Source organism: Leuresthes tenuis, unplaced genomic scaffold, assembly GCF_036924035.1.
Source record: "Leuresthes tenuis unplaced genomic scaffold, fLeuTen1.0.hap1 SCAF_22, whole genome shotgun sequence".
NCBI classification, from domain to species: Eukaryota; Metazoa; Chordata; class Actinopteri; order Atheriniformes; family Atherinopsidae; genus Leuresthes; species Leuresthes tenuis.
Window position 1 is genome coordinate 15,820,859 of NW_027325376.1, and position 14,113 is coordinate 15,834,971.

At 39.1% G+C, this 14,113-nt stretch overlaps 1 long non-coding RNA gene across 1 annotated transcript; it reads left to right on the forward strand.

Annotated features, from left to right (window-relative positions):
* Positions 1–8,121: 8,121 nt before the first annotated feature.
* LOC140282237 (uncharacterized) lies at positions 8,122–10,942 on the forward strand. Its single transcript, XR_011909827.1, has 3 exons — positions 8,122–8,228; positions 9,575–9,764; positions 10,087–10,942. It is a non-coding gene; the product is annotated as an uncharacterized lncRNA (long non-coding RNA).
* Positions 10,943–14,113: the final 3,171 nt, after the last annotated feature.

The window sequence follows — 14,113 nt, forward strand, 5'->3', positions numbered from 1 at the left end:
TGGTGTATGATGTCAGAGTTGACACCAGGTGTTGCAGAGTGAAACATATAGCAAAAAAAAGAAGATTTGTGATTGTGGCTTGTGACAAAGTTGCAAACCAATGTTTTCCTGTTCATTACCAAGGAAGTGTCAACCGACCACCACGCAAAGGTCAACGCTGCAGAGTTTGGAGTTGAACACGGGCCTTTGTTTTTAAATCCTCTGTCAGGCTTAGCTAAGTGATGCCTTTATGCTTGCAAAATTATAAATTAAATTCCAGACGTACTCCAATGGTTTTGTACTTCGGTGACATTACACTCTCTTCTTCACATATCAAGACTTACCAACAGCATTTAGTTTGTTAAACAATCAAATGAACATGAGCTCTGCACGACAGGGAAGATTCCAGTTTTTACATTCAGGCTGGATGTAAAAACGATGTATTAACCACTGTGAGGAATTTTTTTTTTTTTTTATTACAGCAAAATCTTCTTTGTCGCCGTGAAAAAACGGAATGCTTCATGATTCCAAATACAGAATTTCCATTTGTTCTGCTTTATACAGGATATTGTCAAAAACATTGCAGTAGTTGATGTGGTTCAACAGGCCTCAAATGGATTCAGGTGCTGTGTCCATGCCCTGAACTTCCTTTTTTCTGTAAAAACAGCAAAGTGTAACTATGAATTCATACTGCCGAATATCCAATAAAACTGCTCTCGCTCACATGTATTTCTGTTTCTTTTGTCCAACAGCTAAACATGTCAGATATCAAAATGTTTGCAGGCAAGGCTGCTCTCGGCTTCTGTAAAAGCCCCACACACACATACAGAGATGTTTTATTCACGGTGTGCTCTGCAGCCACATGGTGGATAGTTATTATGATGGGACTTTCTGTACAGCAGTTTGTAATGGCCAGATACATGGTAATATCCACACCTCAGCACCAGAGTATTTTCAGTTTTAATCTACTTTACAGTCACTACTGCAAACATTCAGACACACGACTCAACATGTTATTTCTTTTACAAATCAGTTTATTTTTCTCACCTTGTAATGATGACATGGAGTGCACACATTCAAACACTGCAAGGTCAGATTCTGTTTACTTTGTCTTGATACTAATTTCTTTCTTTTGAGCTGCCTGCAATTTGGCTTCTCCTTCCTGGTGCAGCAAAAGGTGTGGCCAAGGGCTGATGACTCTTATATGCAGCAGCCATCCTTATTGGAATGATCCATATGTTGCATGGTTTGGGGTAGGCAGATCAGTTTGTTTTGTCTATTTCTTTTTACTTCTGAGCCTAGTTCTGTTAGGTTGATCTCTTTCATAGGGCTGTTTCGCTGGACTTTTTTTCAGGGTTGTTGGTGAAGTTGCTGCCATTTCGACATTGGCCTCCAATTGTCGGAATGGCGGTATTTAAAAAAAAAAAAAAAATGTTTAAAACATACCGCCATTCCGACAGTTCCTTTTAATAGCCTATGTTTTACCCAAAACATTTTGCACTAATGATATGCCGGCACAAATACGCCCTAAAGTTTGGCGCACAAACTCTGCACATACAGAGGCCACAGCCTCGCAAACAAACTTTAATAATCTATTATCAAAATCCCCTGAAATTTCAAATATAAAAATACAGATATTAATGTAACTCTGGCGAGACTGAAACTGATTAAGCAGAAATAGTGTCAGTGAGCTGTCACAGCAGCCAGCTGGAGCGGAGCTCTCCACAGAGCCCATGCGTCTTTTGCCCGCTGTCATCATATGCAAAAGTAATAATTGCAATTGCAGATATCACGGCTACTGCACAGGACACAGTTGCGAGCACTTTGCCTTGCCTTGCCAATAGGAGAGGAGAGAAATGACAGCATAGAATGTATAAAACACAACAAAATGCAGTAAAAACGTTTATTCATGTTATTCACGTGATTTATGAGCTCCAATTATGGGAAGCGCGGATGGGCTTTGCGCATTTGGCACAAACACACAGCCGTTGCGCAAGGCTTTATACAGCCTGTTGATATCTAATGGTCAAGCTCCTCACCCTAACTGGTCACACCTGGGAGTAAATGTCATGTAGCGATTGTTTTTACATGTAAGGGGAGCTGAATATATAGCTTTCATCCACAAACCAACGTGGGAGAGCCCAAAGACGCATCTGCCAGACGCACATAGGAATGCGTAAAACCGATTCTGACCACTTCATTTTTATTTGCTTTATTTTAGTTAACTTTCGTTTATTTTGGATTCTTATGCGTATTATGGAGCCGTTTCGGTCCATGTTTGTAAGCCTTTTTTTCCTGGTTTAAATTTTGGGAAGTTGAAACAAGTGGCATTGGAGTGTGTGATTGAAAACCACCGCGTACTGCTTCTCCTCCTCCAGTTGCCAAGACTTTGTGTTTTTAATAAGGCTTATCTGTAAACATGTGTTAAACATATAAATTGCATGAACAGAAAGAAGGGGCTCACCTGTTGAGTAACTCACATTTCCATATACGGAAAGTCTTGTCGGAATGGTGGGACGTTTGAATGTCGGAATAGCGGGATGTCGGAATGGTGGGATTTCGGAATGGGTGTTGCCACCCGGTGAGGGTTGACCCAGATGCAGCTCTATCAATTAAAAAAAAAAAAAAAAAAGATTTATTTCCAAAAACACAAAAACAGGGAGCAAGGCAAAACAGAGGGCGCGGCAGAGCCGAATTAAAAAAATGCTGTGAATTAATAATAAACAAGACTATGAAAACGAGACAAAACTATGAATAAATACTTGAACGAGACTATGACTATGATGTACTATGACTACGGCTAGACTATGAGGCAGGAAACCAGACCTAGCTTTTCGTGAATTTGGCATGAAAGGGAAGTGAGGATTCTGCAATGACTGAAAGGAAACCAGGAGACTAAATGCTGTGGAGGGAGTGATCAGTGAATGACGTGCAGCTGATGACAATGAAACAGGTGACGTGAGTGAAGCTGATGGCAGGGGAGAAACATGACAAGAACTGAATCTAAAAACATGACAAAAACCTGAAAACAAGATTTAACAAAAAATGAGCTTTGAAACTTTTAATATTGCAAAAATTTTCATATGTTCATAAATGAGATTTTCAAGGCAGTGGCCTAAAACATACACAGGCATTTTGCTCAAGGTGCAAACATGTTCAAACTTGAGAGATTTTGAGGATTTGTGCCCCGTTCAAATGAAAACTGTCAGAAGTAACTTGCCTCGTAGTCCACCAGAGGCCACCCTTGTATCAAGTTGACCTGCTCCTTCACCTGGTAACCTCCAAGTGAAATAATCTTATGATAACATTAGCTTTGTTTCAACAAAAAAGTAGAAAGCTACAGAGCAAAGCCGTTCCAAGAGGATTATCCTGATAACTCAGATCTGAGAGGTGTTTTGTTTAATCTTTTGGATTTTAAAAGTTATAAAGTAATGAACGACAATAAGGACGAAGGGTTTGAACACATTCAGAGAATTGCATGTTTATTTCATATTTATTCCAATTTGAATTTCTTTTTTCCTAAAGCGGACAAAGTGTTATCCTGACTTTGCACCCTGCCAGGCATTTTACTCTGGCTATTTTGTAACAAGGCTGGAAAGCCTTCGCGCTATTTATGTGGAGTAAAGAGTCAAAGTGAACAGGGACTTTTTGTAACCATAACCATGTAAGTATAATGCATAAACCTATCAGGAAAAAAAAAAGTTTTAAAAGAAGTTCAGGAAGCGAAAAATCCCGATTCCCTCTGGGAAAATGTTTTTGAGGAATACACTGAAAAAGCTTAATCGATTAAAATTGATGCATAGAAATTAGGGCTGTGAAACAATTAAAAAAGAATTTAATCGCGATTAATCACATTTTATCCATAGTTAACTAACGATTGATGTCTATAATCAAAATACAGAGTTAGAATCAAATAAACATAAAGAAAAAATGTATTTCATCTTTTCTTCTTTCAAATAAAAAAGTGTATTGTAGACCCATTTGACTTATCTATCTGATTGTCTTCCCCTGATTGCTGATTGTTTCCACCTGTTCCCCATTCTCTTGTGTTGAATTAGTCTGAGTCTCCCTTTGTTTCTTTAAGTTCATTTTCTTCTGTCCGAGTAAAATATATGTCAAGTGTGACCCAAATAAATAATTATAATGTTTCAAGTCAAGTTAGTAGAGCGTCCTTTGTTAGTTTTATTGACATCTTCCTTTTGTTAGGGCACATTCATGTCCTCTTTGGCAGCACTCTTAGTTTGGTTATATTTCATAAAGACCTTTTTACTTCACTGCATTTAAGTCCACTGCCTTAATCTCTTCCATCCATCCATTTTCATTTGCTTATCTGAGGTCGGGTTGTGGTGGCAACAGGTCCAGGAGAGAAACCCAGACATCCTTCTCCCCAGCGACACCCTCCAGCTCCTCCTGGGGGATCCAGGATTCCCAGGCCAAAAAGGAGGTGGCCAGGAGACATCCTAACCAGATGCCCGAACCAGCTCAGCTGATTCCTTTCAATGCAGAGGAGTAGCGCTCTCCTCCAAGCTCCCTCTGAATGGTCGAGCTCCTTAACCTATCTCTAATGCTGAGCCCAGCCACCCTCCGAAGGAAACCCTTTTTAGACGCTTGTATCTGCGATCTTGTACTATCGGTCAGTAATCTCTTCGACCATGAATAACAACACTGAGTATATGAACGGTAGGACCAAGACCACTGTCCAATGTGTCAACAAGAACAGGCTTGTGAGTCAACTAGTATATTTTTATTGATTCTCCTGTCTCTTTCTAGCACTTGTTTGTAACCCCGGGACTCAGGCTACGAATCTCTTGGCATTCGGGCCTGTGGCCATGAATGCTGACCCATGAATGAGTGGTCTTGGCCCTGCGGTTCACTGGTGGAGAAACCTTTGAAAGCACAATCTCTTCCTCAGGTTTCTTCACTTATAGATAAGGAGATTAACATGTTCAAAGATCCTTAATCTCTTATCACAGTAGGAGGTGCACATGTACAGTATACCTAGAGCAAATTCAGGGCAATGACAGATTTTTCTATGGGAAAAAATGTAAATGTGCAATACTCAGGAACACAAGTTTTGGAGGATTCATAACTTTTGGAATGGCTCTTCAAGTTATTTCAAATCTGTTGAGGTTAACTTGCTTTATCACCATAGTTTCCATGATTGTAGCAGGATATGCATTTTAGGTTTTATGTACAAAAAGCAGATGGCAGTTAGTATTGCTGCCAAGCTCTGACCTCTCCTCTGGAACTGAATACATGTGCTGTTATGCAGCTATGAGTCTCCTCTACATTTCAGATCTTGTAGCTGCTCTGTAACATTTGCTGTCGTATCATTGCTATCGTAAGTGTTTCTTTCTTGTTGCTGATCATTGATATTAAATAAGGGTTTTGCATTGAGTAAATATTATTCATAGCTGTATAAGATTCAAGCGTCCTTCCTCTTTGGTGTAAAGAGACACTGTCATAGGGGTATGGGAAGTCCACCCAATCAAGTGTTTCCTCATTACATAAGTTCTATGCTAACATGCTGTTTCATGCATGACATGGATTCTCAGCCTAGTTTGATGTATACTAGCTTAATCAGGACATACCCAATGTCAATGCTGCTACTACTCAAGTGCTTGGTGAAAAAACGCTGATTTGCTCATTGTGCTTTGCCTTAATGTTCTGCTGTGAGGCTCAGTTTCTTTCTTTCTTTTTTTCCGGGCACTGCCCTCGCTAGCATTGCGATTATTATTTCAAGCACATGACTTACTTGATTTCGAAGTCTAAAATAGGGAAATTTTGTATGTATGTATGTTTGTATGTATGTATGTTTTTCACTGCCAGCATGAGGCCTTTTGCTAGCTGTTGACCCTCAGAGTTCTTCATCAACAGCTGAAAGGTGCTTCTGGTTTTTTAATGAGGGTCTTTTCAGAAGTGGCCTTTCTGGTGGCAGTGTCTTCCACCACACTTCCCTTGGGTTGGGTGGCTAAAAAAATAAAAAAATGTAATGAATATTGTTGATGGAACAAATCACCTGTCTTTACTCTTGGGTCCATAGAAGTTGAGTGTGATTTTTTGAGTATTAAACCTTTTTTTGTATTGTATTTAACCATAAAGCATTCCTGGGATCTGATTAGGAAGGCACACCAGCGTCTCTACTTCCGCAGGAGGTTGAGGCGCGCCAGACTTGGGCTCTCAGTCCTGACATCGTTCTACAGAAGTACAGATGTGAGGTGGAGAGCGTCCTCTGCTTCTGCATCACCGTGTGACATGGCAGCTGCTCTGCGGCAGAGAAGAAGGCGCTGCCAAGGGTGGTGAAAGCTGCACAAAGGACTATGGGACACAGCCTGTACACTACCACGGACATTTACACCTCCAGATGCAGGAAGCAGGCCTCCAGCATGACAAAGGACCCCACTCACCCTGCAAGCACACAGGCAAACAGTGGGTCCTTACTGGGGGTCCTTACACAAAACCCCCTTACCCTACCCTCCTACCAGTGTAAGTTGCTTTGGAGAAAAGTGTCTGCCAAATACATGAACATGTTGTACATATCCTTAGTTAGCTATGTCTTTTTATTCTATTTTTTTATTGGGCTTGCACTGGGATCAGAGTAATTCCTTTAGTTTCACCCCATGTTTTTAACATGTGTCGTAATGACAATAAAGAATCTTTGAATCTTACTATTCGCAGTGTGGCATTGTCACAGCTTTTGCACTAAGGTCTCTTTAACAACTGACTCCATCCGATTACCACTTCTGCTTCTTCTTCAGCAGAACTTGTGAAGATTAACTGGCTACAACACTGTGTGAGTAGTGCGAAAAGTCATTTCATGTTTATAAGACATGTGACAAAGTAAATAAACTGCTGTTAATGTCACTGAGAGTAAACACGCAACAGGAATTGGTTAACGTGGTTAATCTTTTTCAGTCTTGCACACAAAAACATTTTAAAGGCATTTAGAAAGCATTCTCCCCTTTTCTGCCATTTCTTCTTCTTTTTGTTGCCTGTCAAATTTTTTGTTCGTTGTATTTTGGTGGCATTTGTATAATTTGGTCAACCCAATATGACTTGAAGGTGTAAAATACTAATTATGAAACAAACTAATTAAAAAAGTTCAATTACATGCATAACTCCCCGAGTTAGTCCTTTTCAGAGCCACCTTTATGTAGCAATAACAGCTTTACTATACATAATAACATGCATGTTCACTAAGACGGAAGTGTGGGATTTGGTTATTCCAACACATTTAATTGTCCTTATAAACCCCTGGTATGCTTGGGGTCATTATCTTACACTGCACACAAGTGAACAGATGGAATTGAACTGACATGACTTGTGAAGGCCTGCACCAGATCTTAGTTTAGTTTTACAGACACTGGTCTGGCTGCAGACCTTGAGCAGAATGGATCATTTTTCTTTTTTTTTTTAAACTTAACACGTACTTTCACACATTAGATTTTAACCACTGTTGCCCACCCCCATAGCGACACACACAGTGTATCTTCCTGGAAGAGTGGACTCATTTACAGGAATCCCTTGCTATGAACAAACACTTGTCTATTGTACTAATTCAGTGGTTGTGATCACAGATGTATATGGTGGGGAAAAGTCATGTACAGGTCTTTGATTGGCTGCTTATAGTGGATTATTAATATCGCCTGTGTTTATTTAATTTTTTTTCCTAATAAGGCAAGTGGCAGCGAAGGGCAGAAATATTTCCAGCCTCCTATCAGAGACCTCATCTTCAGTTTGTGGTGATCTCTACCAGACTCCATCAACGAAACTCCCATCTGTTTTCTCTGTGTTCTAAATGACATCAGCTAAAGTTCCAGATCAAACTATACAGCATACTTCACAGTTCAACAACGATTAGAGGCATAATATTACAGGCACAATGATAGATGGATATATATTGTGAAGAAACTTAGATAGTTTTATGATATCTAATATAATTTGATCGTAGTGTAATAGGCATGAGTTAATGTGATCATTCTTAATGTGGTTAAGAAGTCTCACTGAAACACTTCCTTATTGCACCACTGTCTTGATAATGCTTTTGAACATGTATGGTGAGAGGGAAGTTTATAGTGGTTTGATTGGCTGTTTGCTCTGGGTTTAGGTGATAGGTTGAGTTTTTTCACACACAGAGCTTTATAAAGGAAGCAGTATTTCCAGGCTCCATCATATACTTCGCCTTCAGCTGATATTCATCTCCTTCAGACACCAGCGTTGATCTTCCAGAGACAGACTGATCTGAGCAGGTGAGAATAATTTATTCACAGCAAACAAACATTAACCGTTTTCTCTTACAGTGGAATCTGTGTTTTATCCATTTAATTCATCTCAATAACACTGTGGTTGTTCTGAGGTGTTTTTTTTTTGTTCAAAGGCGCAGTAATCTGCAAGAAAAATATAATAACTTGTGAAAAAACAAGATATAAGTGCTGTTTGTGACTTTTACCAGCATTTACCTTTTTTTATTGAGATTTAACAACAAATAAATTAAATTAATAAAAAGAAATAAAATGGCAATAAAAAGTGAGAAATTAAACAATGTCATTCTATCTGTCCAACAGCAGAATTTGAACTGCTGAATGGTGCTGAACTTGTTTCAGTGACTTCCTCTTTTCTTAAGAGTTTCACTGAAGCACACACGATATGGCTGACTTTCAGATTACCGTTCTGTTTTTATTTACAGAATAGATTTTTTAAAAAGTATGTTCCACAGATTTAATTTTTAACTTATTGACAAATTAATTCAAAATAATTCCATGCCTGGTGGATGTGTGGTCCTTGGGCATGTGGGGCTCTTGGCCTGCGCTCGTCTTTTATTCATGTAAAGCCTTTGGAGTATAATTGACACACACACACACACACATAAGCACAAGCATTCATTCACTCACATGCTCACCCCACTATTACAATGGGATTTTTGGCTTTCATGATAATCATATACTTGCTGCTGGTGATATTGTTGCTGTTTGTTTGTTTTTTTGCTGTGTGTTTCTTCCCATTTATGTTTCTGAAGGCGATCTTGACGATCCCGGGTATGGTCGCAGTTTATTTCTCTCCACAGATGCAGCAGTTGGTTACCCGGTTTTTGGTGATTGGTGTCTAAATTTCTCTCTCCTTTCGCTCTCTCCTTTCCTCTCCCTTCACTCTCCTCTTTCTTTAATCTCTCCTTTCATGAAAACAAACAAACAATGGAGCTGCAACCCATGATGAGAACATTGCCACTGTGAGCTTTGGCTTTGCTGATGCCTGTACCTCTGAGTCCAGAAAAAAAAAGTTCTGTTAGATGTTTGTAGGTCCTCAGCCTTAATAATTTCATAACTGCTGCATCATCTGACAAAATAACCATTCCATTAACTTAAAGACAACGCCTGTGCATGTATGATGATCTCCCACAGAGAAAGTTACAGAAGTATCAGAGTGTCTTGAATGATCACTTTGGTTGATATCTTGATTCCACTCTCTGACATGTATAATGAAACAAGGACGGTGTCCAAACTAAACAGCCCAGTTATAACTGCAACTGTAGCTCAACTGTGTATGTAAGCTTGCTGATTTCTATTTTGTGAACTACTTATGTTTCTTCTCACTCTAGACAAGATGAACATGGTTATCCTGATCACTGTCATCTTCACTACTGCCGTTGTTCTTATCCCGGAAGGGGTAGGAGCCTACGCCAATCTTCCATGTACGAGCAGACGTAACAACAATGCTTACAACAACTTTGTTCACAGACACATCCTTCAGGCGTCCTTCAACACTACATTAAACCATGAATGGCAAATGTGAGTTAAACTGCAAAGTTCTCAACTGAAGACCACAGGAAAATAAATTAGATCTCTTTTTAATAATAAATATGATGATTTCACCTGATGATATATCCTACTGTTTATATTATTGTACAGTATATTAGCTTTATACAGCTTCATATTGGCACAGATTATGATTGAAAGAGAATAATTCTGACAGTTTACTTTGTACTAAACATTTAGTAAACATTCCTGGACATTTTTTACAGCCAAGATTTCTTTGGACAAATTCTTTGTTTTACTTTTATAAACAAATGTTTAATTTCCAATAACTCTGGACATTGATCTCATTCTTCAGGTACATAAGGAACATGACACTCTGTGACAGACCTAAACAGTCCTTCATCAGGAGTTCGGATCAGACCCTCGTTGACCAGATCTGTCAGGGGTACGGAAAGCGCTGGTCTGGCAACTTGTGCTTCAGTACCTCAGAGATACTGGTGTATGATGTCACAGTTAACAGTAATTGCATTGTCAGAGAAGTACGGTCAGCTACAAATTATGTGTATGTGGCTTGTGACATTGTTGTGAACCAATGTCTCCCTGTTCATTATGAAAAAAGTAACGATCATCGACCATCCAGCAACGAAGTCTGCGGTCCATAGGCTTGAAATTCAAGTCATCTGACAAGCTTAGCTTTATCATTCCTTGCTGCCTAAAATAATCAATTCCGCATATAAAGTTTTTCTGCTTTGGCGACATTACACTCCCTTCTTCACATATCTCAACACGTTCCAATAGCATTTAGTTTGATGAACACAATTAAATGAACACATGCTCTGCTCGACAGGGGAAAATTCCAGATATTACATTAAGGCTGAATGTAAAATCGATGTATTAACCACTGTGAGGGAGATTTTTTTATTACAGCAAAATATTCTTTGTAGCCATGAAAAAACAGAATGCTTTATGATTCTTTGACAGGGAAACTATTACTTTCAACAATTACACTGTATCCAAACACAGAATTTCCATTTGTTCTGCTTTATACAGGATATTGTCAAAAACATTGCAGTAGTTGATGTAGTTCAACAGGCCTCAAATGGACTCAGGTGCTCTGTCCATGCCCTGAACTTCCTTTTTTTTCTGTAAAAACAGCAAAGTGTAACTATGAATTCATACTGCTGAATATCCAATAAAACTGCTCTCGCTCACATGTATTTCTGTTTCTTTTGTCCAACAGCTAAACATGTCAGATATCCAAAATGTTTGCAGGCAAGGCTGCTCTCGGCTTCTGTAAAAGCCCCACACACACATACAGAGATGTTTTATTCATCCGCAGCCCCATTGTGGATAGAAATTATGAGGGGACTTTTTGTACAGCAGTTTGTGATGGCCAGATACACATGATAATATCCACACCTCAGCACCAGTGTATTTTCAGTTCCTCTTATGTATCTGTGTAGGTAAGTCAGTTTGTTTTGTTTCTTCATTCATTTGAGTTTCTTTTAGTTCTCATCCTAGTTCTGAGGCACGTTACTCGAGGTGCAAACGTGTTCAAACTTGAGAGATTTTGAGCATTTGTGCCCCGTTCAAATGAAAACATAACTGTCAGAAGTAATTTGCCTTATAGTCCACCAGATGGCGCCACTGTATCAACTTGACCTGCTCCTTCACCTGGTGTGAAATAATCTTATGATAACATTAGCTTTGTTTCAACAAAAATGAAGGAAGTTAAAGAGCAAAGGCGTTCCAAGAGGATTATCCTGATAACTCAGATCTGAGAGGTGTTTTGTTGTGTTTAATCTTTTGAATTTGACAAGTTATAAAATAATGAACGAAGGATTTGAACATATTCAGAGAATTTTTTCTCACTTTTTCCCAAAGTGGACAAAGTGTTATCCTGACTTTGCACCCTGCCAGGCATTTCACTCTGGCTATTTTGTAACAAGGCTGGAAAGCCTTCGCACTCTTTATGTGAAGTAAAGAGTCAAAGTGACCAGGGACTTTTTGTTACCATAGTTGACAGGGTTTTCGTTCTTATTAACGAAGTCCCACCTTAAACAGAAAGAACCACACAAGAGATCAATATCAAGTTCAGCTTTTGCAAAAGGGGAGAGCCGTCGCTGCTTCAGCCACAGGTGTATGTGTCTAAGCAACCTCCAGCAATCTCCGACTCCCTCCTTGCAGCAGCCTGGTTTTATTCAAGGATAAGAAAAGGGGAAGAGCTTTACAAAACAAAAGGTTGCATAGAAACTTCAGAGCGTGTGAATCTGTCTAACATTTTGAGACACATCTGCAACTTCAGAGTGTGAGACCATGACGATAATCATTCAAAGAGATACATCTACAAACTAGTTTGAATCAGGCATTGTGCGTTGTAGTTTGAACTCAGTTAAACTCAGTTGCCCTCTGGAAGGCTCTGTCCTGAAGCATCTCCCTTTGTTCACACTCACACACACATTTCATCATCACATGATTAGAACTAATGCACTATAAGATCCATACATCACACATATGATTTTTATGGCATAGCATATGAGTGCAATTAAAGCACAGGAATATAATTGTAAAACAGGGTATATCATGAGATAACAACTAAAAACTCTAACAATAACCATGCAAATATAACGCAAAAAAAGTTTTAAAAGAAGTTTCAAAACAAGTTTTAACAGCAAACATGTCTTCAGGCGGACAGTTAGGATTGTAGCACAAAAACTTTAATGGCAACTTTCAAAAAATTACATTACATTACATTTTTTTTTCTTCTTTTTTTTGTATCCTGGATTTCTTTCTTTGCTCTCGGGGTCAGTCTGACTTGTGGTATGACTGATCTGAGGTCACCTAAAGCAGAGGTGGTCTGAGGGTCTGTTGTGTTTAAGTCATACCCTTCCAAATTCTTTTTAAATGCAGATTTGATCATATTTCTATATTCGGTTGAAAATAATATTGATGCATGCAAATAAAAATAAGTAAATAAGAAAATAAGAATTGAACAAAAATTTTGGCAACATGTTAGACAGACTCTGTTTGCCGTAGACATGTCTTAATAGGTATTTGTTAGTCCTACCTGTGTGTTTATAGGTGCTGTTAATGTTTTTGACCAGGTGTGTTGCAGTCAGCCCGAGGCAGCTTCACTGTTAGAGAGCATTTCAAACATGGAAGCATCTCCAAGGGTTAGGGTTATTTACAGAACACAAAAGCATTAGAATCATATAAAAAGAAATTAGGAATAAAGCTCAAACGGACTGGAACTAGGTGAATGTACAGCTTCACCGTACATTTATTATTTCCTCACATCTGAGTGGCCAAACAACCACTGAAAGTTGCATGGTAGCTGGATTTCCAGATGTGTGCAGCCAGAGCCGCAGAAACTCGGCCCCTGAAAGAATGCTGCGCTTCCTCCATTATCAGCTGTGTCAGTATCTGACTTGTGATCGTGGGTCGTGATCATCAGCTGGTCGGTCTTGTACAGATACAGCATTGAGTCGCGTGATCGAAGAAAGAAAAGTAGTAGACACCAGCAACAGGTGCTGTGAAGATACCTGGGGAATGAACAGACTACTGGTCACAGTTTTCCAAGTTCCAATCAGGTGTTCCTATTAAAAAACACGAGAATCTAAATTGTTCATCAATCAAAAATCACACATTTCTTTTTTTTTCTAAACAGCCAAATGATTAAACATCCAATTCAAATCCAAATCTTTGATATGTGTGATCCCTCCACCTGCTTTTTTGCTGTATACTCACCACCTTTTAATTATGACCGTCCTACTTTCCTTTTTGTTGTTGGTGTATGTTTGAGGACTTTGAATCAGTCGGTTCATCCAACCGTTAAACTCAGGAAATAAAAACACATGACTATCCACCAGACCCAGTTCATTTGCTGGGATGTGATGCAAGGTTTACCCAAAAATTTTACTTGCACATCAAATTTATAGCTCTGTGGATGGAGCAGAACTAAAGATTGAGATTGGTCCCTTCTGAAACTCTGAAACTAGCAATTAAGCTAAAATATGACCTCCTTCTGTCCTAACAGAGAAGTCCCACATTGAGATAGTTGAATCTCTTTATGAGGTTAGTGATTGCTTTTAATGCCGGTGTCTACTAAAGCATTGCTTCCACATTTTCTTCCCAAAACTATTGAAAGCCTTTTTTAGTGTGGCTCATCAGTGGGCAAAGTTTTGAGTCAAGAGGACACACAGTGAGATATAGGTTACTGATTCCCTTTTCATGTGGGCACCTAATCTGTGGGCTTCAGTATGCTTCCACACGGGCACAGCCCAGCATCACACTCTTTACTCTGGTTATTCTGTGTCGCTCCCTTCACATTTGTCAAGTAAAAGCATCTTATTGACTTCAAAATTCTCTGTCAGTATGAGGTG